Source organism: Bos mutus, chromosome 17 (assembly GCF_027580195.1).
Source record: "Bos mutus isolate GX-2022 chromosome 17, NWIPB_WYAK_1.1, whole genome shotgun sequence".
Classification (NCBI taxonomy): Eukaryota; Metazoa; Chordata; class Mammalia; order Artiodactyla; family Bovidae; genus Bos; species Bos mutus.
In genome coordinates this window covers 39953922-39979983 of record NC_091633.1, presented here as the reverse complement: position 1 = coordinate 39979983, position 26062 = coordinate 39953922, and the positions used below count along the sequence as shown (strand labels likewise).

At 36.9% G+C, this 26062-nt stretch overlaps 1 long non-coding RNA gene across 2 annotated transcripts in view; it reads left to right on the top strand.

Annotated features, from left to right (window-relative positions):
- LOC138991494 (uncharacterized) overlaps positions 1–26062 on the top strand; it is a 237689-nt gene that overhangs the window by 72587 nt on the left and 139040 nt on the right. The window contains exon 3 of one of the 2 annotated variants that reach the window (XR_011467462.1): positions 24834–24929. This is a non-coding gene — a long non-coding RNA (uncharacterized lncRNA). Of the gene's footprint in view, positions 1–197; positions 2181–24833; positions 24930–26062 lie in introns of those variants that run through there. The other variant, XR_011467463.1, reaches the window with a different exon arrangement.

Below are 26062 nucleotides of genomic sequence, written 5' to 3'. Positions count from 1 at the left end.
CTCTTTCAGAAGAATCTGTGTCCTTTATCACAGCTGGGCATTTACAGCTGACTTTTTTGGTTACTACTTGTCCTCTTCAGCTCCAGAAGGGAAGGAAATTTGTTTTACCTACCAAGCATGCTGCTTGGCACAAAGAAATCATTCAATAAATACTAGATAAATGAATAAACCTTTTAAAAATGAATTTATTTCCTTAGGTCTAAAAGATGCTTACTCCTTGGAAGAAAAGTTATGACCAACCTAGACAGCATATTGAAAAGCAGAGACATTACTTTGCCAACAAAGGTCCGTCTAGTCAAGGCTATAGTTTTTCCAGTGGTCATGTATGGATGTGAGAATTGGACTCTGAAGAAAGCTGAGCGCCAAAGAATTGATGCTTTTGAACTATGGTGTTGGAGAAGACTCTTGAGAGTCCTTTGGACTGCAAGGAGATCCAACCAGCCCATTCTGAAGGATATCAGCCCTGGGTGTTCTTTGGAAGGAATGATGCTGAAGCTGAAACTCCAGTATTTTGGCCACCTCATGTGAAGAGTTGACTCAGTGGAAAAGACTCTGATGCTGGGAGGGATTAGGGGCAGGAGGAGAAGGGGACGGCAGAGGATGAGATGGCTGGATGGCATCATTGACTCAATGGACGTGAGTCTGAGTGAACTCTGGGAGTTGGTGATGGACAGGGAGGCCTGGCGTGCTGCGATTCATGGGGTCACAAAGAGTCGGACATGACTGAGCTAGCAACTGAACTGAACTGGCACTGGTGGATATTTCATGTGTCTTCAGCTCACAGCTTTTTAAAATAGATTGTTTCATTAAGAGCACAGTCTTTTTTTAGAACTGATTAATTAATCCTATAACTACTACAACCACTTAAATAGTGTAAACCCTCTTCTAGCCATTGCATGGAGCTCTTTTATATGTTCCATATCATTAACTGCAGTATTATTTCTGTCTCCATTTAATTAAAAATAAAGCTTGGGAAGGTTAAGTTTATAACCTTCTTGAGTTGAATTAGGAAAGCAGAGTTTCATAATGCCGTAAAGTTTCATAGTATTCTGCCTTCTCACCTCGGAGGCAAGCCAGTAGCCACACAATTATCCTGGGGTCATGCCGACTGAAGTCTTTTATTTTTCTTGATGGATTCTCATGGTTTTGGACTGTGAAGCTCATCACTTCCTCCTATGAAAATCTACTTCCAAGGATCAAGAAAATGTTGAACCAATCTCTAGTTTCCAAAATTTTCCACCCTTCATAACATGTGCATAAATGGAGGCTCATTTGCTTATCATTTAACTCTCTTTAATTACCTCTGATTTCCTGAAGGGGAAATATTTTTTAAAGGCTGACTTCTACCACCTACTGTGGTTATTAAAAGCCTAAGTTAATATTCTTACTTCACAATGATTAATGTGTCTAGTGAGCTGCTTGACATGTGTTATTCAACACATTTTTGTTATGTAAAAACATTACTCTCTCATTTAAGAAAATGGAACGGCCAACTTGGAGGGTTTAGTTTTATTGTTTGGCTCCCTGGCATTTTTCTCTCATCTGATGACCAAAACACAGGAACTTAACCTGAAGTGTGTTTAGTTTATCCTGAGTAGGCAGTGGTTAGTCCAGAAGTCCTGGGAGAGAGAGAGAATCTGTGTTAATATTCCCACCTTTTCCTGGGCTAAGTAGCATCTGATTGAATCTAGCAGCTGCCCACTACCACAGTAAGATAAAGTTCGTGATCAAGTAATCGTGAAGAATCCCTGTAAAAACAAGCAAAGTGTACATGTAGCCACTCCAATACATAAATTAAATTAAATTAAAAACATTGTTTAAAAAACTTTTTTCAATTGAAACAAATGTGAAAGTCTACTAAACAGTTTTTATTTTATTATAATTGTTTTGATGTGGACCATTTTTGAAGTCTTTATTGAATTTGTTATAACATTGTGTCTGTTTTATGTTTTGGTGTTTTGGCTGCAAGGCATGCAGGGTCTTATCTCCCTGACCAGGGGAGCCCACATCCCCTGCATTGGAAGGCGAAGTCTTAACTACTGGACTGCCAGGGAAGTCCCATCCACCAAACATTTTTTTAAAAGATGTATAGAACATTCTTTTGGACTCTGTGGGAGAGGGAGAGGGTGGGATGATTTGGGAGAATGGCATTGAAACATGTATAATACCATATAAGAAACAAATCGCCAGTCCAGGTTCGACGCATGATAAAGGATGCTTGGGACTGGTGCACTGGGATGACCCAGAGGGATAGTATGGGGAGGGAGGTGGGAGGAGGGTTCAGGATGGGGAACACATGTACACCCGTGGTGGACTCATGTTGATGTATGGCAAAGCCAATACAATATTGTAAAGTAATTAGCCTCCAATTAAAATAAATAAATGTATATTAAAAAAAAAGAATTTCAACTAAATCCTTAAGATAAGAGTTGGAAACTTCATTTCATCTTGATTTCAATGAGCTCATTTTATCCTTTTTGCGGCAATTTATCATTGATAAAATAGAGACAGGTAATGTTCTTTTTTCAGTTAATCAGATGGGATATTATGAAAATACTTAAACTATTCTCAGTTTCTTAATAGTTTTTATGGATAAGAGTTTAATTTCATTCATATCCTGTATAGTAGCTCATCTCCACAGACAGATCATACCTTCGGTTATTGATCCGTGCACTCTCCTCCACTGCCTTTAGTCTAGGCTTACTCTTTAACTTATTTTTAACCAGTACAGTGCAACACAGGGAAAATGAAACAATGGTTTCCAAGGTGAATACAGAAGAAACCTTGACTCTTCTCCCTAAGACTCCTAGAAAGCTTTCTTTGGGAGAATTTAGTTGATGGTGTGCAACAATTCTTACCACCCTGAAACTGTCACGCTGTGGGGAAGCCCAAGATAGCCATCTAGGAGAGACCACTTAGAATTATAGCTGGCCAGCCCTTAACCCTTCCTGCTATCCTAGTTCTGATCCAGACATTTGAGTGAAGGAGATGATTTGAATTTTTAATGCAGTGCAATCTTCAAATAACTCTAGCCTCACCCTCCACCTGCTTAACTCATGCGAGACCTCTAGTGAGAACCTTTCCTCTAAGCCCAGTCAACCCTCCAAACTATGAAAGATAATAATGCATTGTGGTGTAAGCTTCTACATTTGGGATGGTTTATTATACAAAAATATATACCTTGAACACCTTGATACTAAATGTGAACATGATAATAGTTTTTTAGAAACAACTTGGTGCAAATGGACATGAGTATACAAATAGAGACTGGAAATGTATCTCATCCTGTCTCAAAACACAGTTTGGTATTGAGGTACAGATGGAATATATACAGGTAGTCTGGGGAAGAACAAAGACATAAAATGAAATATTCATTAATAATTCAAAGAAAAAATGTTTTAAAATGCTGTTTCAGGAGTTAGAAATGCTATTGAATTATTCACCTTTCAAGGCTGCCAGAGGAAGGTACATTCTCCCATGCCTTCCCTTTTCTATTTAAGAGTTTATGAGAGGCTATGTGATATACATTGGGAGATATACTTAAGTGAATGAACTTGGGTATCAAGAATGAGCAGATGCCCTTTAGCATTCACTCTTTCTAAGACCTCAGGTAACTGTGGCAGCACAATAGTAATTTATGCATGCCTCCTTGGAGACGTTGCATGCATAGTCTTAAAAGAAAAATTCTTTTCTTTTCAGGAGAAATTTCCTTATACAAAAATAACAAGTGATAGGATACAATTCAAAGCCCATAATATACATTTTCCCTGCTGAATAATAAATTTGCGTGAAGATTTCAGCATAAATAAAAAATTAACGATATGTAATAGGATACATTTTAAGAGAAATTTTATTGGATTTGATTTATAAAACATCAGGGCTTTCCTGGTGGCTCAGTGGTAAAAAATCTGCCTGCCAATGCAGGAGACACTGCAGGTTTGATCCCTGGTCCGGGAAGATCCTAAGCCCATGTGCCCAACTATTTAGCCTGTGCTCTAGAGCCCCAGAGCCTCAACTACTGAAGCCCATGCACGTTAGAGTCTGCGCTCAGCCACAGGAGAAACCACTTCAATGAGAAGCCCATGCACTGCAGCTAGAGTGTAGTCCCTGCTCATCACAACTACAGAAAAGCCTGCACAGCAATGAAGACCAGGCACAGCCAAAAAAAAAAAAAATTAAAGAGCGCTAGTCTATTTTATACAAAATAAATTATTTGTGTCTCAAAGATATATAATTTCTATGTTATTAATTGTTTCAACTCTATAAAACCATTTCAAAATCTGTGTCTGTAGTATTAGATTAAGTTCTGCGTTGGCAAATGCGTTGGTTAACACTAGCGCCACCTTGTAGCCCATCAGTCAGTCAGTTCAGTCGCTCAGTCGTGTCTGACTCTTTGCGACCCTATGAACTGCAGCACGCCAGGCCTCCCTGTCCATTACCAGTTCCCGGAGTTCAACCAAACCCATGTCCATCGAGTCGGTGATGCCATCCAGCCATCTCATCCTCTGTCGTCCCCTTCTCCTCCTGCCCCCAATCCCTCCCAGCATCAGAGTCTTTTCCAATGAGTCAACTCTTCGCATGAGGTGGCCAAAAGATTGGAGTTTCTGCTTTAGCATCAGTCCTTCCAATGAACACCAGGACTGATCTCCTTTAGGATGGACTGGTTGGATCTCCTTGCAGTCCAAGGGACTCTCAAGAGTCTTCTCCAACACCACAGTTCAAAAGCATCAATTCTTCGGCGCTCAGGTTTCTTCACAGTCCAACTCTCACATCCATACATGACCACTGGAAAAACAGTAGCCTTGACTAGACTGACCTTTGTTGGCAAAGTAATGTCTCTGCTTTTGAATATGATATCTAGGTTGGTCATAACTTTCCTTCCAAGGAGTAAGCATCTTTTAATTTCATGGCTGCAGTTACCATCTGCAGTGATTTTGGAGCCCCAAAAAATAAAGTCTGACACTATTTCCCCATCCATTTGCCATGAAGTGATGGGACCAGATGCCATGATCTTTGTTTTCTGAATGTTGAGCTTTAAGCCAACTTTTTCACTCTCCACTTTCACTTTCATCAAGAGGCTCTTTAGTTCCTCTTCACTTTCTGCCATAAGGGTGGTGTCATCTGCATATCTGAGGTTATTGATGTTTCTCCCAGCAATCTTGATTCCAGTTTGTGCTTCTTCCGGCCCAGTGTTTGTCATGATGTACTCTGCATAGAAGTTAAATAAACAGGGTGACAATATACAGCCTTGATGTACTCCTTTTCCTATTTGGAACCAGTCTGTTGTTCCATGTCCAGTTCTAGCTGTTGCTTCCTGACCTGCATATAGCAGTTATTAATATATTAATATGAAAGTGGTGAGTTGGCTTCAAATTGAAGACATAGTCCAAATTCTAATGAGTATTTCAATATGTGACAAATATTTTCTTAGAATTTTGATTGATAGGTTCAGAAAAGTCTTATTCTGAAATCAAGTATAATTTGTTGATTTTCAACAGTTGTTTCTTGTACTCAGCTTTCTGCTTCCAACACAGAAACAGATGATGTGAATATAAAATGCTGCTTTTTTCAGAAGTGAAATTTTCACAAATTTATTTTGAAAGGTACATTCAGAATCTTTAACCTTAAGATACAAAATAGCACTAAAAATGACCAAAAAAATATTTCTTTATAGGTATTGTTTGGAATTAATTTCAGAACAAGATCAATTTTGAAGAAAACAATGCTTCGTTCTTACAACTGATATGTTGAAATAACCACACTTAAATTCTATAACTTATAAAACAATCCATAAACCAAAGCAAAGCAAACCTTGGGCCTTCCCTGGCCCTGGTGGTCTAGTGGTTAAGACTCTGGTTCCAATGCAGGGGATGCAGGTTTGATCCTTGTTCTGTGGACTAAGATCCCACATGCTGGGTGGCATGGCCAAAAAAAAAAAAAAAAACAAATAATAATAACAATAAGTCAGTAACCATGACAAAAACAAAAAAGAGCTCTAGTTGTGAATCCCTGTACTGTAAACTAGTATTTCTGCTTAGCTAAACAGACTAAACATTTACAAAGCTATTTCTTTGTTGTAAGAAATAGATTTAGAAAGCAAGTATCTACATTTTCAGAATTTGCCCCAGAGTTAACAGAAAAGAAATAGTTCTTTCGTAAAACCACAGCATCCATCAAAAACCATTAGTAGTGTCATCAGATATATTTCTAAGCATTTTATATGTATCAAATCATCCTGAAAATCCTCCCTTACTTAGCAACTGACTCAAGTTTATTCTGGTCTGCTATTACAAATGTTTTGTGTCCTCAGCTACAAGAATCTAGCTTTATGCAATTCATAATTCTAGTAAAAGTTTCTCTAGCAGTAACAATAGAAAAAGATAAAATTAGGCAAAGTCACTGCCTTAATGCTTTCCAGGTGGCACAGTGGTAAAGAATCCACCTGCCAATTCGGGAGATTTAAGAGTTGGGGATTCGATCCCTGGGTGGGGAAGATCCCCTGGAGAATTCTGGAAATGGCAACCCACTCCAGTATTCTTACCTGGAGAATCCCATGGACAGAGGAGCCTGGCGGGCTGCAGTCTATGGGGTTGCAAAGAGTTGTTGAACATGATTAGCAACTGAGCATGCATGCATGCATGGCCTTAATAAGTCTTTTTCAATCTTCTAGATGTTCATGATTCAGTATAAAGGAGAACTGTATATATAAAATTGTGATGTGAACATCAAAATATCAGTATCTCTCACTGGTTTGGAAGAAGAATCTTATGCTCTTTTGCAGACAGCTTGTTTCATGCAGACTATAACCTTCACAGTTTTCATAGTTCCTACAGAGGAGTGAGATATCATTGTGAAATTTTGGATAAGATTCATATTCACAAATATCTTTTTTAAAAATCAAATTTACTATTGGAGTATAATTACAATGTTCTGTTTCTACTGTATAACACAGTGAATCAGCTATACACATATATATATCCGCTCCCTCTTGAGCCACCCTCCCACCCCTCTAGGTTATCACAGAGCACTGAGCTGAGCTCCCTGTGCTGTACAGCAGGTTCCCACTAGCTATGTATTTTACACATGGTAATGTGTAATATGTGAATGGAATTGGCAGAATATTCACAAATTTCTAAGCTTGATTGAGGCAGATAAAGATTCTTTGTAAGACATTGCAAAAAAAAAAAAGAACCACTATCAAACCTTGTCTTTTACAGCTTCTTTTAGAAGCTCTTTGAAACATTTCGAAAGGCTATTGTTAAGAATCCCCTCCACTTAGAATATTTCAGTTCAGTCGCTCAGTCGTGTCCAACTCTTTGAGACCCCATGAACCACAGCATGCCAGGCCTCCTGGTCCATCACCAACTCCCTGAGTCTGCCCAAACCCATGTCCATTGAGTCGGTGATGCCATTGAACCATCTCATCCTCTGTCGTCCCCTTCTCCTCCTTCCCTCAATCTTTCCCAGCGTCACTGTCTTTTCAAATTAGTTAGCTCTTCCTATCAGGTGGCCAAAGTATTGGAGTTTCAGCTTCAACATCAATCCTTCCAATGAACAGCCAGGACTGATCTCCTTTAGGATGGACTGGTTGGATCTCCTTGCAGTCCAAAGGACTCTCAAGAGTCTGTTCCAATTCCACAGTTGAAAAGCATCAATTCTTCAGTGCACAGCTTTCTTTATAGTCCAACTCTCACATCCATAAATGATAGGTCAGTCATTCAGTCAGTCAGTTCAGTCGCTCCGTCATATCTGACTCTTGGCAACCCCATGAATCACAGCATGCCAGGCCTCCCTGTCCATCACCAGCTCCTGGAGTTCACTCCGACTCACGTCCATGGAGTCGGTGATGCCATCCAGCCATCTCATCCTATGTCGTCCCCTTCTCCTCCTGCCCCCAATCCCTCCCAGCATCAGAGTCTTTTCCAATGAGTCAACTCTTCGCATGAGGTGGTCAAAGTACTGGAGTTTCAGCTTTAGTATCATTCCTTCCAAAGAAATCCCAGGGCGGATCTCCTTCAGAATGGACTGGTTGGATCTCCTTGCAGTCCAAGGGACTCTCAAGAGTCTTCTCCAACACCACAGTTCAAAGCATCAATTCTTTGGTGCTCAGCTTTCTTCACAGTCCAACTCTCACATCCATACATGACCACTGGAAAAACCATAGCGAGGTCAAGGGCGGTGGCCGGGAGGAGCTATCTCCTGCCGGAGGCAGGGGTGGCGGCCGGGAGGAGCAACCCCAGGTCCAAAGGGTGGTGGCTGCACGGGCACAGGAGGGCCTAGAGGAGCTATTCCACATTCAAGGTCAGGAGGGGCGGCAGTGAGGAGATACCCCTCATCCAAGGTAAGGAGCAGAGGCTGTGCTTTGCTGGAGCAGCCGTGAAGAGATACCCCACATCCAAGGTAAGAGAAACTGAAGTAAGATGGTAGGTGTTGCGAGAGGGCATCAGAGGGCAGACACACTGAAACCATAATCACAGAAAACTAGTCAATCTAATGATGGGTCAAGATAATTTTAAAACTCCAGAAGTGCCCAAAAAGACAGCACAAAAGATAGTGTCTTGGATATGTTGTCACATCTTGGCCCAAATAATCAGAATTTCTTACTACCAACAAGTCTGTGTGTGGGCATACTCACTCCTTAAGACCTTGGTATATCTGGAAAATGTTATGTTACCTATTTGGGAAAAAGTTACCAAAATGTGAGTTTAGGGATGACTATAAAGATTGCTAAGAAACTAATCATCTCGTAAAAATATCAAGGAATTTTACTTGTATGTATTCCAATTTTCTATAAGATGCTTTAATGAAATAAGCCATTAACACCTTGACAACTTCTAAGATCTGGTGGCTAATCAGACTGTCCTGAAAAAAAAGTGAAAGTGTTAGTTGCTCAGTGGTGTCCAACTCTTTGCAACCTCATGGACTGTAGCCTGCTAGGCTCCTCTGTCCATGGGATTTCCCAGGCAACAAAATTGTAGTGGGTTGTCATTTTCTTCTCCAGGGTATCTTCCTGACCTAGGGATTGAACCCCAGTCTCCTGTATTGTTGGCAGATTCTTTACTGTCTGAGCCACCAGGGAAGCACCTATCAGAGCCTCCTGCTACAATTTAAATGGAAACAATTTAAATAGAAACAACAGTGGAAACAGCCAAAAGCTCCTTAGAGCATTCTCTCACAGTGACTACTATGGCACAGGATACTTTGCCGTTTCAGAAAACTGAACACAATAATCTACTAGTCAGTGAGAAGGAGAGTCTCATTCTCTGCTGAAATAAATAAGACTCAGTCTCCAAAGAGAAATGTGGAATAACTTATGACAAATGTGCCACAATAAAGCCTTATATGCTTTATTATGTGCCACAACAAAGCCTCTCAAAGCCCCAGTTTCATTAGGACAGAAAAATAATCTAATCATATTGTGGGTCTTTTGAAAGTGCATTTATACCAATATATTTAGTCTTATAAATTTACAAGTATAATGAGAAAACATTAATTCTATTACAGAGTTATACCATCTGCTTAAACAGTATAATTTTTGGAATTATTTAGATAATTGAAAATTCTTTAACAATAAAGAATTTACTTTACTGTTCTAAAAGCTCCGTTAGTGTAGATCCCCACATTCAACTCCCCACATTAGCACTGAACAGGACAGTAGATGAGGGTGCCCACTTTGGCAAAGACAACCGTGTCTGAAATCTCAGTTCTACCATGTTCTAGCTGTGAAATCTTGGGAAATTGCTTCTTAAGTCATAATGTCTTCCTTTGTGAAACAAGAATAATAAAGTCCCCACTACTTGGCATACAGTGAGAGTACAAGTGATAGCTAATATTATGATATACTCAAAGCAAAACACACAGAAAATAATGAATGACACTTGCACTAATGTTTTCCCTAACATTAAATCATTTAAAAATTAATGATATTTTGCTGCAGTTGTTCACAAAATGCTTGTGAACAATAGGTGCAGAAACCAAACATCTGCTATTACAAACAATTTAAAATTTGAATGTCTGATTAAGATAATCTAACCTCTGCACAAGGGAACAATGTTTTATGAATGATCCTATAGTACACGGTGCTTTGTTTCTAAATCTTGTGAGTCATTTTCAAATCCGAGTGGATCCCATCTAGAAAAAATAATCTGTCCATTCTAGCACAGTATTTAGCACAACAGACACTCAAATGTTGGTTGACGGTAGAAAGGAAATAAGGAAGAAAGGAAGAAAGGAGGAGAAAATGAAGGAAGAATAACCTCAGACTCTACAGTTGCATTTTTAGACTAACAAGTTCCCTGATACTAGAAGAGAAAATAAGTATGGCTCTGATTTTCTGTGATCCATTGACAATATTGGAAAGTATGTGAAAATTATTGTGATAAAGAAGGAAAATAAGACTGGCTTTGAAATCAGATAGATTTGAGTCCAAGTCTTCATTTTGCTATTTACAAGCTTGTTCAAGTGACCTAGCCTAAGAAAGGCATCAACTTATTCATTTGTAAAGTGGGGACAATAATAGTATCTGTGTTAAATGTATTTATAGGTATTAAATAAGATGTGGTTTCAAAGTGCAAAGAATTGTGGTGGGAATAAAAGAATCCAGTAAATATGGAAAAGCTGGCCTCTGTTTTTCAAGAAGTTACAGAAAAGTTAGGGGTGAAATGTACATGTAACTGCTGAAGAATAACCCAATAACCCGCAAGCATTATAATAGTAATAAGAAATGTCTATATAAGTTCATACTGCTAATTAAAGTTAACACCAAAATAACACAATATAGTTTGCTTTACTTTTTCTATATGAGATATGTTTCTTAAGATAGGATTTATTTTATATCAAAATCTATACATGGCTTTGCCAATGGTGTGAAAGTGAAAGTTGCTTCAGTTGTGTCCAACTTTTTGTGACCCCATGGACTATACCTGGAATTCTCCAGGCCAGAATATTGGAGAGGGTAGCCTTTCCCTTCTCCAGGGGATCTTCTCAACCCAGGGATTGAATCCAGGTCTCCCACATTACAGGCAGATTCTTTACCAGCTGAGCCACAAGGGAAGCCCAAGAATATTGGAGTGGGTACTCTTCTAAAGCGCATCTTCCCAACCCAGGAATCAAACTGGGGTCTCTGGCATTGCAGGCAGATTCTTTATTAATTGAGCTATGAAGGAAGCCCATGCCAATGGTATAGAAGCATTCTATAATTTGAGGAAGTATATACTATTTCATATACACTGTATACTTAGACCCCCAAGGACTAAGTGGAAAGCATGTTTATTATTTTATGTCATCTGTATGAAAGTGATCCTTTTCAAGGTATTGGAAGTTTAAAATTCTGGGTCAAAGTAAAGTTTTTTATAAATCAAGGAATGAAATAAATTATTACTGAAATATTTTTCCATGCTAGAATTAGTTAAGTTTTCATTTCAAGAGGTTTTTATCATTTTACTCTTTGTGGCCAGTAGAATTGGAGGCTTGTTTCACTTTTGGGTAATGTGGTAACATTCAAAATTTAAAAAGAGACTATATCTGGATGAATAAAAAGGAAAAAGATAATATAAATAAATCTCGAGGTAACTAACAAAGTATGTTTGAAATATCACGTTGTTAAAGAGATGGAAATATATGAGAAAAAGTTCAGTCATAATGATATAACTTGTCTATTAAAAAAATACATTTTAAAGGAGAGCAATGAAACTAATTCTACTTGAGCTATAAAAAACAGGTGACATGTAGGATAATTGCATTTCGAAACATAGTGAGAATTTCTTCTACATTCAAGTAAGTTAATATTCTAAACAGAAGAATTTAATAGGTTTAATAGTCAAAGGTTTAATAGTCCATGTAAATTAAACTCTATTTCAATCCTATACTAGAATTATGATGAAAAATCCACTTTGTCTTAGCTGCTTTACAATGCATTGTAAGATAATGCTTGTTTTAATACACTAAAGTGTTATTTAATGTCTTAACTATTCCAGAAAATTAGCTTCAAGACTTTTTATTGAAAGGTCATGCTTGTATAATCTTTGACTAAGGATGATATTCTTCTAGCCAAGAAAGGGTTAAAATACTATTCATCACTATATCACCAAAGGAAGATTATTCTTAGTAAAAAAAGAAAAAAAAATGTACAGTTAAATGAAAGGAGGTGGGGAAATGAAAAGTTTACATGGTAATAATAAACATCAGCACATTGTAGGTAAGTATATCTTTATAAATAAATGGGTAAACATTTACTTCTAAGACTATTTTATAAGCAAGTTACATAAACAAATTGGTAATTGGTAATAAAAGATTTTGCTGTCCACAAAATGATGCTTCAGAGAATAAAACAAAATGGAATACACATAAATGAAATCCATACTAGCCTAATATTATTCTTATGTTTATTTTTTATTAGATTATAATCAATTCATCAATTAGGAAATACTGAAATAAGAAATCAGAATTTAACATGTGTCTTTCATATGTTTTGTATGTAAGATATCTGCTAGTAGATGATAGATTTTTTAAATTAATGCCTGCTTTGTAAACATATTAAATCTGTCAGGCGAGTGTAATTTCCTCAGTTCTGTCTCATCACAACAGGGATTTGAAGCGACGGACATTAAAGTCCTTGGCGCATCACAGCTCTTGGAGAGACCGTGTTATAGCTCTTAGACAGATCAGTGTTACAGCTCCATGTTACAGCTCAGTTTTATTTAGAAATGGCAGGAAAATACATCGTCGAGGCGTGAGGGAATGGCAACCCAAAGATGCGAAGAGAAGAAAGGGAGAGTACAGGAACGCATGGGAGAGAGAGAGACCCGGCCCTTTGGCTTCTCTTTTTATATGTTTTTTTTTTTTTTTTTTCCCTCCCACCCTGGGCCTGCCCTCTGTAAATTGCGCTAGCCAGGAGTGCTGTTTGTTCTACCTGAGGTCCTCACTCTGGACCTTGTACCTTTCTTTGACCTTCCTTTGTTCTATTTTTGTGGGCTTTTCTCTTCCTTGTCTTTTAGCCACTGCCATTTTGCACTCCTGTTTCCTATTCTAACTACCTAACAAATCCAGGCCTACTTTGCATGTGAATAACCTTAGATAATGTTATTAAACACTTCCCTAGTGGCTCAGACAGTAATTAAGCTGCCTTCAATGGCAAGAGACCCAGGTTGGATCCCTGGGTTGAGAAGATCTCCTGGAGAAGGAAACTGCAACCCACTCTAGTATTCTTACCTGGAAATTCCATGGACAGAGGAGCCTGGTGGGCTACAGTCCATGGGGTCACAAAGAATCAGAAATGACTGCATGACTAACACTGAACGTTTATATTATTTTTTGTCAATAAGAATAGTACCTACACCACAGCTTTAGAGGATTTTATAAAATAACTTGGGTGCTTTGCTTACTTGAAATGTGGTGTACATTTAACTAATCATTAAAACAATGTCTTTGGATTTCAAGAAAATTAGAAATTCTATATACAAGGATTCAAGATACACAGCAAAGAAAGGAAAGAGGGATAGTGACCATCATGTTTATTGGGTATTTAGTGTGTGCTTGGTACACAAAATACTCATTTAATCTTTGTACATAAGTTTAAGTTTTTCAAGAAATCCTTCATATAGGTATGCTTCCCTGGTGGCTCAGATGGTAAAGAATCCCCCTGAAATGCAGGAGACTCAGGTCTGATCCCTGGGTAGGAAGATCCCCTGGAGGAGGGTATGGCTACTCATTCCGGCATTCTGGCCTGGAGAATTCCATGGACAGCTACAGTCCATGGGGTCGCAAAGAGTCAGACATGACTGAGAGACTTTCAATTTCAACTTCAATTGCATTTCTTGTGGAAAAGGAAGTCAAGACTCATAGATATTAAGCAAATTTACTACCTAGGGAGCTGACATTGGAATGCCATTCTCTTTAATTAAGTCTATGTTCTTACCTTTTTTTACTGTTTATTTCTACCTGTTAGTTTCATGGGCTTCCCTGGTAGCTCAGTGGTAAAGAATCCACCTGCAAAGCATGAGACTCAGGTTTGATCCCTGGGTGGGGAGGATTTCCTAGAGAAGGAAATGGCAATCCACTACAATATTCTTGCTTGGGAAATCCCATGAACAGAGGAGCCTGGTGGGCTCTGGTCCATGGGATTGCAAAAGAGTCAGACGTGACTTAGTGATTAAACAACAACTTAGTTTCACAGGAACATACAAGTCATGCTAGTTCTTGAATTTTTAACACTCTATAAATGGTACTGATTTTAACTTCTGTACCCAGTTACAGAGAAAATATTGCTTTAGTTTCATTCAACAACATCTGAGAACATATCATCATTCAGTGATAAAAATCTTCCATCCTTTACTTCAAAAATTTGGAAAGGCAGTAGGGCTCAAAGATCCAACACTTGGGCTCTGAAGTGTGAATGTGGCAGACTGTGTGTTTTTGCTGCTAACTTTGCAAAAGTATCCACTTCCTCATCTGTGAAATGGGCTCTGAGTTAAATCTTTCTCAGATGAAACAGGGCGAGTATAAAACTTCTAGCATAGTGCTCAACAGACATTTTAAATTTTATCAAATTTTTAAGTTAGTGTAAAGAGCATCTTACATAGTCTCTGTTCTTTTCTACTAAAGAAGAGACTCATTTGAAATAGCTTAAGCAACAACAACAACAAAACCTACATGTAAATCTCAGAGTCTAGGGTATCTCACCTCAGACCACAAAGAGCCATAAAATATCATAGGTTCAGGAAAACACTGCCATCAGAAAACTTTCTTAATTCATTTATTTAACTATGTCTATGACAACCATGCAACATTACCTTTAAATCTTATGAACAGCAAGCAGTATTCTGCAGAAACCAGTTAAAAATGCTATGGAAATAAGATGAAAATTATTAAGTTCTACCTGTTTGCTCTACCGAGAAAAAGAAAAGAGCTCTTGTGTTTTCCAAATATGTGCTAAATGTTGACTTTGGAGTCTATATAATACTTATTAGATTTTTTTTTAGTTTATTAAAATATTATGGAGTTCTAAGATGATTAATCATACCCAGAGGGAGGGTGTGGGGAGGGAGGAGGGAGGAGGGTTCAGGATGGGGAACACAGGTATACCTGTGGCGGATTCATTTTGATATTTGGCAAAACTAATACAATATTGTAAAGTTTTAAAATAAAATAAAATAAAATAAAATAATCATACTCAGTAGGAATCCTATAGTCTTTTTTTTTCTTTTTTGGGTAAAGTCAAGGTTTTTTGTCACTGGAAGAAAATATGGACTTTTTCGGGGTGAGATTCAATATTTTATATATTATTTTATAGTTACCTAAAAACTGGGTACATTGAGGCAGAATTTTAAAAAATGGTAATATCACTGACTCTCAAGCCCTACTCTCTAGTTTTGTACTGGACTTCACCCAATGAGTTGTGAAGTTATTTAGCCCCTGGGTAACTTGATTTCCTCATCTCTTAAAGTTTTATGAAGATTTTATATTTTAATGCGTGTAAAGGACAGAGGACAGCATAGTAAATTCTCAGTAAATATTAATTAATAATAATATTAAAGTACCAAAAATGTACTTTAGTCCCATAAAAGGCACTATGAAAATAATATCCCAGGAGCAAAATATTATCATAAAACTTTCTTAACTCATTCTATAACGCCATTTTGATCATTTGTTGTATTACCTACTCCTTAGTAAGCCGAATCAAAGAAGGCAGTGGCAACCCACTCCAGTACTCTTGCCTGGAAAATCCTACCAGGAGCCTGGTAGGCTGCAGTCCAGGGAGTCGCTAAGAGTTGGACACAACTGAATGACTTCACTTTCACTTTTCACTTTCATGCACTGGAGAAGGAAATGGCAACCCACTCCAGTGTTCTTGCCTGGAGAATCCCAGGGATGGGGGAGCCTGGTGGGCTGCCGTCTATGGGGTTGCACAGAGTCAGACATGACTGAAGTGACTTAGCAGCAGCAGCAGCAGCAGCAGTAAGCTGAATATCTGACCTACTTGGGTATTTAAGATGAGAAATGAAAACAAAAAAAGAAAAAAACAAAACATTTCAATGGAAGCTTTAAGATAGTTTTCCATGAATGATTTAACTGGAGGCCATGATTTACCTATTCATTCAGCCGTTCAACAAATACTTTTTGAACATCTTTTATGTGCTAGGTATAAGTGCCCTTTAAAATCATATTGGAAAAGAAGGCAAAGGAAAAATATATATTCTTTTCTAAGTGTTATATGGATTTTCATGGTTAATTTTTTCAAAACGTTACAGCAAATCAAAAATATTAAAAAATTCCCAAGTAAATTTATTAAAGCTTACAGTATCATTTAAATATTTTATTTTTGTCTTCAAATGAATTTACTATATATATATATTTTTTCTTTTAATGGAATTAAACTCCAATAATATTTTGAAAATTTACTTCTTTGGGAGAGCACTTTGGTGCAAGTCACAGAGTTGATACATGTAAAGGTGGTTATATTATTCTCTAACAAAGACAAGTTAGCCTCCACAGATAGATTATTACAAGTAACTCACTAATAAGAAATAAAATTCATAATAAAATTTTTGTTATATGAACTCTCATATTAAATTCTGTCTCACTTAAACATATATATACACACATGAAGTAATATATATATAATTTACTACAAATCACATGTATTCAAAATTTGTTTTAGGCTTGAAAAGTGAAATTGTTAGCCACATAGTCATGTCTGACTCTTTGCAACTCCATGGACTGTAGCCTGCCAGGTCGTCTGTCCATGGGCTTTCCCAGGCAAGAATACTGGAATGGGTTGCCATTCCCTTCTCCCAGAGATCTTCCTGATCCAGGGATCGAATCTGGGTCTCCCACACTGCAGGCAGATTCTTTACCACCTGAGCCACCAAGGAAGGCTTAGTAGAACATATTTCTTCTTCCCAGGTGGCACTATTGGTAAAGACCCCGTCTGTCAATGCAGGAGACATAAGAGATGTGGGTTTGATCCTTGGATCAGGAAGATTCCCTGGAGGAGAGCATGGCAACCCACTCTAGTATTCTTGCCTGGAGAATCCCATGGACAGAGGAGCCTGGTGGGCTACAGTCCATAGGGTCACAAAGAGTTGGACACAACTGAAGCAACTTAGCATGCATGCAGAATATATTTCTACTTTAGAATTAATGTAATTTTAATTAACAACTGAAAAAATAGTAGTAGACTGTACATTTAGTATCATTGTGAATTCTTCTCTGAATACTACTTATTGTTCAGTCCCTAAGTGGTGTCCAACTCTTTGTGACCTCATGAACTGCAACATGCTAGGCTTCCCTGTCCTTCACAATCTCCCTGGAGTTTGCTCAAACTCATGTCCACTGAGTCAATGATGCCATCCAACCATCTCATCCTCTGCCACCCTCTTCTCCTCTTGCCCTCAGTCTTTCCCAGAAGCACGGTCTTTTCCAGTGAGTCGGCCCTTTGTATCAGGTGGCCAGAGTATTGAAGCTTCAGCTTCAGCATCAGCATCAGTCCTTCCAAAGAATAATCAGGGTTGATTTCCTTTAGGACTGCTTGGTTTGACCTCCTTGCTGTCCAAGGGACTCTCAAGAGTCTTTTCCAGCACCACAATTCTGCCAGTTTATTGAACTTAATGTGGTCTGTTGTTCTCTGGTCTCTTTTCTTCATGGACCTTAGCCTCATCTAGTCTATTATTATTTGAATGCTTGCTTACTGTCCATCCTCTTACACAAATGAAAATGTCTATAGGACCCAGGGGCTTGTTATTGCCACTGATTAGTTCCCAGTGTCAAGACTTGTGTCTTGCTCATAATAGACATACAATAAATGATAATTAAATGAATGAATGAACAACATTGTCTTCTTTCTATGATCCATCTTTCTTTCCTCTTGTAATAGTACTCCAAATTTCTTTCTTTGGTAACACTATTTTCTTACTCTGAGTCTGTGCCTTAACTTGTTTCCAGGGACACAGTGACCAATACAAGGGCCAAGACGGGCCAAGAACATCTAGTGAGAAATGTGGAGTTTTTGTTGGAAAGACCATTTGTACTGGCCTTGAATCTGATAGCGTACGGTCAGAGCTAAGCACCAAGAAAGCTAATGGAATACCGATGACGTTATTTAAGTCTGCATGTCTAGTCAGGCTAAAGATGATTTGCCCAGTTATGCCAAAGAATAAATTGTTTTTTTTCTCATTTCTTTTTTCTTTTTGCTTAAGTTGTTTTGAGTTTGTTGCTCTCCCTTGCTATTATTTTCACTGTTGTTTTATGTGTGTGTATATATATATATATAATATGACCAGGGAAACTTTCATGCCAATTAAAATGCTTTTGCATAACTAATAAGTTAAATGTATATTAATTTAAAATTTCTCAAGGCAAAAATTGAAGTAAGTTTATACATGGAAATTACATCAAAGTACTGTTTTATTTTATTTCATTTGAATGTTTAGAGCATTTTGGTAAAGAACAATGACGGGATTTTTTTTAAAGAAAATATTGTATTTAAGGACCAGAAAATTACCCTTTATATGCTTATTGAACTACATGTGTGATGATATTCAGAATAAAATTAACAGCTAATGGTGCTGCTGCTACCTCGCGCTTGGACTATGAAGGCAGTGAAACGAAACATCAATGCATACCATTTATTCAGAAAAACAGCCAAAACACCGAGACAGGATCTGCTGTTAAACTCTCATCACTTTTCTATGGAAAAGATGGTCTTTTTAATAAGGACATATATATCATTAGCCATTTTTCAATCTCTAATTAGAACAATACATTATGGTACTTGTTACATTAACTAAGAAATTATGTGAAAATGTTCACATGTATATTACACGCATATGCAGGAAAGTACACAGTTTAATATATAACAGTAAAAATAATCTGTTTAATCTTTCCATATTTAAGTCTATACTCGAAAACTACTTATTTCTGTACAGAGGGTTGAATTAAGATATCTGCAATCCACATGTTTCTATTGGAGGAACCATTTTGGAATTTAAGAGTTTCTTCTGTTAGTACGTGTGTTAAGTCACTTCAGTCATGTATGACTCTTTGTGAACCTATGGATTGTAGCCCACTAGGCTCTTCTGTCCATGGGATTGTCAGACAAGAATACTGGAGTGGGTTGCTGTGCCCTCCTCTCTGTTAGTATAGAGACATGTAATAATCTCTAATGAAAGTAAGATACTTGACTGCAGTGGTGCGGAGGGTCTAGGAAGAGAGCAGAGGAAGAAAGAATTGGAGAAGATAGAGAAAAAGAATGTTTGAGGGAGGAACCTTCCCTTGGGACAATCTCTCAGCTACTTACAAAGCCTCTTATACTGTCTGCCCAACCCGGTTTAAGGAAATGAGGACATGAAGTGTTGTCCTCTGGTTCACCTCTACTGGGAGCTTTGCTGAGATCAGCTTGACCTTTCAAAGAAGCATGCATACCAGTGTATTTGGTCTAATTTAGAGCAGATTTCTCTTGTCATCAGAAGTCAACAGCAGAGATGATAGATTTTCTCAGGCATCATCAGAGATAAGAATGGCTCATCCTTCTAAACCAAAAGTTCTAACTTAGGTTGGGCTTTAAAAGTATATTTCATGAACTTGTTGAATGGACTGTGTGCTGAAAAGGGCACAGACAGGTGGTCAGGAGACAGCAGCTGTGGCTCTAGCTCTTCCAATAAGTAGTTGAATGGCCTACAAAACCAGTCTCCTCCTCTGAAAGTGATGACTCTTACGACTTCATCTTTATAGAAATACCTGCAGATCCAACACTAACTCATCACAGAGAAGCTAAGCTGAATGGAGATGAGGATAAATTTTCATACTCAAAAAGCACTTTCAAAGACACAAAGAAAGTCTTAAAAATAGCTCAAAACAGATTATTGGCTTGTATAAAGACAGTCTTAAAAATAACTCAAAACAGATTATTGGCTTGTGTAAAAAGAGCCTAAATTTACCTGAAATATGAATAAAGAAAAGCTAAAAAATAGTGACAGTAATTTTGTGGCTCTAATTATTAAATTAACTAAAATATAGTTTTCTCCCTCATCCACACAATTCCAAATAGGATTACAACACCATACATCCATTGATTATTTTCTCATATGTGAAGTTCTGTGGCTTCCCTGGTGGTTCAATCAGTAAAGAATCTGCCTGCAATGCAAGAGATCTAGGTTTGATTGCTGGGTCAGGGAGACCCCCTAAAGAAGGAAATGGCACCCCACTCCAGTTTTCTTGCCTGGGAAGCCCCATGGACAGAGGAGCCTGACAAGCCACAGTTCCTGGGATTGCAAGAGTCAGACGTGACTTAGCAACTAAGTCACCACCACTGTGTGAATTTCTGTATTTCTAAATTTTTTGCAATGGAAATATATTAATTTGGCTTTTAGAATTTTTTTGAAACAAATTTTTCAAATAAAAAATTCTTCCTTTATCTTCTACCAAATGCACAGAATTCAAAACTTTTCACATATATTATTTATTAATATATGTGAGATCACAAATTTACATCTACTATCATTTAGGTGAGAAAAGAAAGTTAGCTCCAGTCATTTCTACAATTTCTTTAACATTTCTCATGATCCCTATATAACTGAGTAGCAGTGACTGAGGAGGGAAAGAGCCTTCTTAAATGTGCCAGTATTTTGACCTCTTTCAGTTTGCAAATTTTTTTTAGTTACAACCTTCTTTCTGAAATGTCTTGGACTTGAGTGAAATTGTCAAGATAAAAACTGATCCATATTTATACATGAAAAAGTATATTAAATTGTCATATTTTATTTCATTTATTATTATTTCAGAGCATTTATTTATTAATTATCATTTCAGAGCATTGTGTTGAATATAAATGTAAAGATACACAGTCTCAGCTTCCCCATGTTCTTCCGTTAAATGGTGTTCAGGTAGATGGAGTTCTCATAATTTTATGGAGGAAGGAATTGTTTGGTCACTAAGTCATGTCCAACTCTTGTGACCCCATGGGCTGTAGCCTGCCAAAGGGATTTCTCAGGCAAGAATACTGGAGTGAGTTGCCAATTCCTTCTCCAGGGGATCTTCCTGAGCCAGGAATAAAACACGTTTCTACTTTATTGGCAGATGGATTCTTACCACTGAACCACCAGGAAAGCTGGGAGGAAGGAGACCCACATGCAATCTGATTTTCAATATGTTGCTTTCTATTTAAGATCATCTTTGCTTCTGGGGTCCTCTTTAGACACTCCCTGCTGCACTGCATAATTCTAGAAGCCTATTTGGGGGAAGTCCTTGTCTTTTAAATTGTATTTGTTGAAACTGGATTTCATCATTACATCGATCCTCCACGGATCTATAATCATTTTAGCATTTCCTCATTTTGTGACCAAAGAAGCGGGAACTTCAACCACCAATAATCCTCACCCCACTGCAGACAACAGGAACCAAAAACACAGCTTCCAATTCATCTGCCCACTTCCGTCTAGGCTTGTTGGACTTCTTCAAGGTGTGTACAACACAAAAGGTGTTTGAGAAACAGGCCCGTAGCTTCGATGTCCACAGATGCCTCATGATTTTTATCTAGATGTTGCTTAGTTCCATATGTGCTACCCAAGGGTGATTCACAAGGCTGCAAGAAAAGACTGCTGGCATCTTGTTTCCTAGCTCTGTTTCTGTCTTCCTTTCCCTTCTGAAGTTCACTTGAAGTGGACCTGTATGCTTTCCATTGCTTCCCACTGGAAGGAAATGACCTCACAGCATGTCTTTCTCTGGTTCAATGTGGTAGTAGCCATGTCCCTGTCTGGGAGTCATAATTGCAAAGGTAGTAAAAGAAAAAGAAACAGGCTAAGAGTTGTAGTAGTTATGAGTAGAGTAGTTACTACTCTACCACAGAGTAGTTATGGGTAGACATTATATGAATATATTGTGAATAGATATTCCAGAATCAGCTCTGATAGATAAAAGTCAATAACTACATATTGACAAATAAAAATCAAGAAATATATGGAAATGGATAGTTAAATGACATTCTTTTATAACTGAATGTCTCAGTAATTAGAAGGTATGCCCCTCATCTTTGGGAGGATCAAGCTCAATCAATCTTAATAACCTAGAAGTAATTTTTGAGGATTCATGACTATGAATTAAATTCTCAGTGTTCAAAAGAACACTTTTTGGATTCCCTCTTCTAGAAACAGCATGCATAGGGAGTGGTTTTTAAATGACAAGTCACAAGATAATTTGTGGCAGTCAGATTACCACATTGCTTTTCATAGCTAACCCACCAGAGGGAGGGAAATGTATATATAATGCATTTGTAATCCCCATCCTTCTAGTCTCTGACTTTACTTCAATAACAATGAGAAATTGGCTCTTTTATGTGGAAAAACCATTTTGTAACAACAAGGGCCAAAGTCTAACAAAGACTTAGTTATAGAAAAACAATCACCAATAGTTTCATGAATACTGTCCAAAGATAATTTGACAGGGGATTTTTCCACAAAGTTAATTGCTACACAAAATAAGGCTGCATTCAAACAGCTAATTGCTATAAACCAAAAAGAGATTCCAAGAATGTCTTGCCTAATGAGCTTTCTGCAACCTTATAATAAAGTCTCGGCACTGCTTAGAAAAAGCAGTTTTCCACCAACCATAGGAAAGCATGCAAACCTCTAACTCTAATTTATTTAATCTAGTTTATTTTATTTCTTTTAAATTTTGATTTGTATAAAACCTTCAAAGAGCAATTTATTATGAATCAAACATAAAGTGTTCTTCCCTGCCCAGCTGACCCCCTCTCCATCTTTCTAAGAATTCTACCAGGGCATAAGAGATTAACTAATAACTTCCCTCCTCTTTCCTCCTCCCTCATCTATCTTTTTTTCTCTCTTTTTTTTTTTTTTGGCCATGTGGCATGTGGGATTTTATTTCCCCAATCGGGCATCAAACCCACAGCCCCTGCAGTGGAAGTGCCAAGTCTTAACCACTGGACCACCAGGAAAGACCTTCTCCCCTCTCATCTAAACTTGTGACTACTGGCCAATATACAGCCTAAAGCGAATTTCCCATTATTCTCAGGAAGTAACCATGGGCATGTCTATCCTGAAATATAAGCAAATATATATAAAATAATTAGGAAATTGATAGACAAAATTCCCTTACTTTTACTTGATTTTTGTTTATTCAGTTCTCGTAAAATGAACAGGAAGAATAAAAGGATAATAGTACAAATATAGAAATCACCTTCCAAAAAGTAGTTATTTATGGAAGCACATCCTTCTATGCATGTGAGTTTGAGATAAGAGAAAACAATTGCTTTTTAAAATAGAAATAAAGATTAGTATTCCTTCTCTGTGTGCTCTTTTTGTCTCAGAATCTGTTCTCTTTAAAGAGGCAAGAGATTTTCTTCAGGATTCTATTGTTTTAGAATAATGTTCTTGACAAAGTAATGAAACTGATATGTGAAACATGTCAAATGTTCATTACGGATAGTACCTCCAGGGATTATCTCTTTCTCTGTTTCTTAAACATCCTAGACATAAATGACAGAAACAGACACTTAACAATGAGAGGAGGAGTTACCTTTGCAAAGTAATTTTTGTGAACATATTGTGCTTTAATAGTTGAAAATTCTTGGCTACATTTGATTTACAATATTTTGAATGAAAGAAAATGACGAAAGTGAAGGTTAGTGTTAAATGTATAATAAGAGTATTAAATAATGTCATGAAACTCCTAAGTTTAAATATTTGTAAATATACTAAATCTATATACTAAATTTATATGAATACACAAAATTGATGATATATAAATATATAGAACTATACTAAACACCTAAATTTATATATTAAAACTAATTTTACATGTATAATTGATGTATGTATATATCATACTTACATATCTAAATAACATGTACATATGATGTCAGTATTCTTGCCTGGAGAATTCCATGGATAGAGAAACCGGGTGGGCAAAGAGTTGGACACAACTGAGTGACTAATACAAGCACACATAATGTTTACCAGAATTTTGGGTATATATTTAGATATATATCAATGTTATCTACATATATACATATATATCAAAGATTCTGGCAGACTGTGTGTGTATATCAAATTGTGTGATCAGTAAATTTTGTTTTTATAGGTTTTACAGTAATTACTTTTGTGTCCCAAGGACACATTGATGTCTCTTGGGTTAGAAAAGTGTGATAATTCAAATTGAAATAAATTTAAAGCAATGTTTGTCTCAAACTCTTCAGTTTTTTTTAATGATTTGTGTACAAGATGAAATCTTGAACAATCAGATAATATAAGTAATCATTTCAGAATATAAAAATGAACATATTGAGAAACACATTCCAATTTTAGTCAGTTTAAAAAGAATGTCTATTACATACTATTTTGAAAATAAAATATGCAAATGGCCACTAACTAGAAAGACTGAATTATAGTGCTTAGCAAAGTTATCAAAAACTTGGAAATAAGACAGCAGAGTGTACATACCATCCTGGGGCTTTTTTTAAAGGCACACTGGAAGATTATTTAATTATCTAGGTGAATACACCAGTGTTCTAATTGCTCAGAGCCCACATACTGAGCAGTTACATGTCAACGTGCACATTTCTGTCCAGTTGGAAAGAGAATTCCAAAGGTTATAGTTTTATTGTTATGTATGTCATTGATTTTATTTTTAACAATCTTATTCTAATCTTATTTAAAACTAGTACTTGTAAATGCCTGATTCCTCAAATGTTCTTAAAACCTACTTTATCACTTTACTTATTTCATTAACTGAGTTTAAAAAATTGTCATGTTCTTTCAATATTTGTATGAAAACTGTGATTTAAATTTTAATTTTTCTATTTTAATTTGATGGTTTTGGAGAACTCACCAAGATGCTGATGTATTCCAAGTGGATTTAGCTGATGGAGACAGTTAAACTGCAGTGACTGTATGCACCTCACAGCAGCTATTGCTCAGGTATGTTTTCTTGACTTTCAGAGCTGACTCCCAGGTAGGATTAGCCCTTTACTTTTGTTGACATTTCATTTATTTAGTTATTGTTTTGTTGTTATTGATATTCTAATATTTTGTTTTTGTTGATATATAAGTTTATTATTCCTTCCCTCTCTTGCCTTAGTCATGGTCATTGCTATGCCTCTCTCTACAACAGAGACTTAGTGAATCTGTGTCTTGTCTCAGAATATTGAGTTGGTCTCAACCATATATAGAGAGCACCTTATTAAGCACCTTACTTAATAACCAGTATGTTATTCCCCATGACTGGCAGCAAGGGTTGGAAATCTGGTTTTATTGTCTGAATATTTTGGTGGTATCTATTAGGATAATAGATGCCTATTGAGATGAGATGGTTGGATGACATCACCGACTCAATGGACATGAGTTTCAGTAAACTCCGGGAGTTGGTGATGGACAGGGAGGCCTGGCGTGCTGCAGTCCATGGGGTTGCAAAGAGTCGGACATGACTGAGTGACTGAATTGAACTGCACTGATTTTCTGTTGGATGAGGGACAAGAGAGAGAATCATTTGTTAATGTATTTTTGGTTATTTTGTCTATTTTATTTATTTGTGAAGTCAAATTGATTAAGAAAATATTTCCTGTCAACTACAAATGAGAACAGCTTTTTGCAAGCTAATCCAGTTAATTTTGTGTTCAGTGTTTATTTTTGGTCCATGTCTGAGTTTGGACAAAATGTAACTCTAAGAATTCTTTATATGTCTATAAGTCAGAAAAACCTTCACTCTTTTGTGTGTGTGTGAAATATTTTTCCACTTCTATACATATTATTAAATGTTGTTATTATTACTAAAAAACAATCTATATTCTAACTAGGACATAGACTTTATTATGTACATCGACAAATCTAATAATCCCTACCAAATACCTAGAAAATAAACATCTAAATCTTTAAATGTGATAGCCTTTTAAAAAGAGATTGCATTTTATAAAATATACTAGCTCAGAAGTTGTATGTAAGAATGCAAATCAATATGAAAGGTTAAAACTTTGAACAAATCATATTGGGTTAACATTTAATAAATCTTTAATATTTATACTGATTTAATATAATATTTAACTATATAGTGAAAG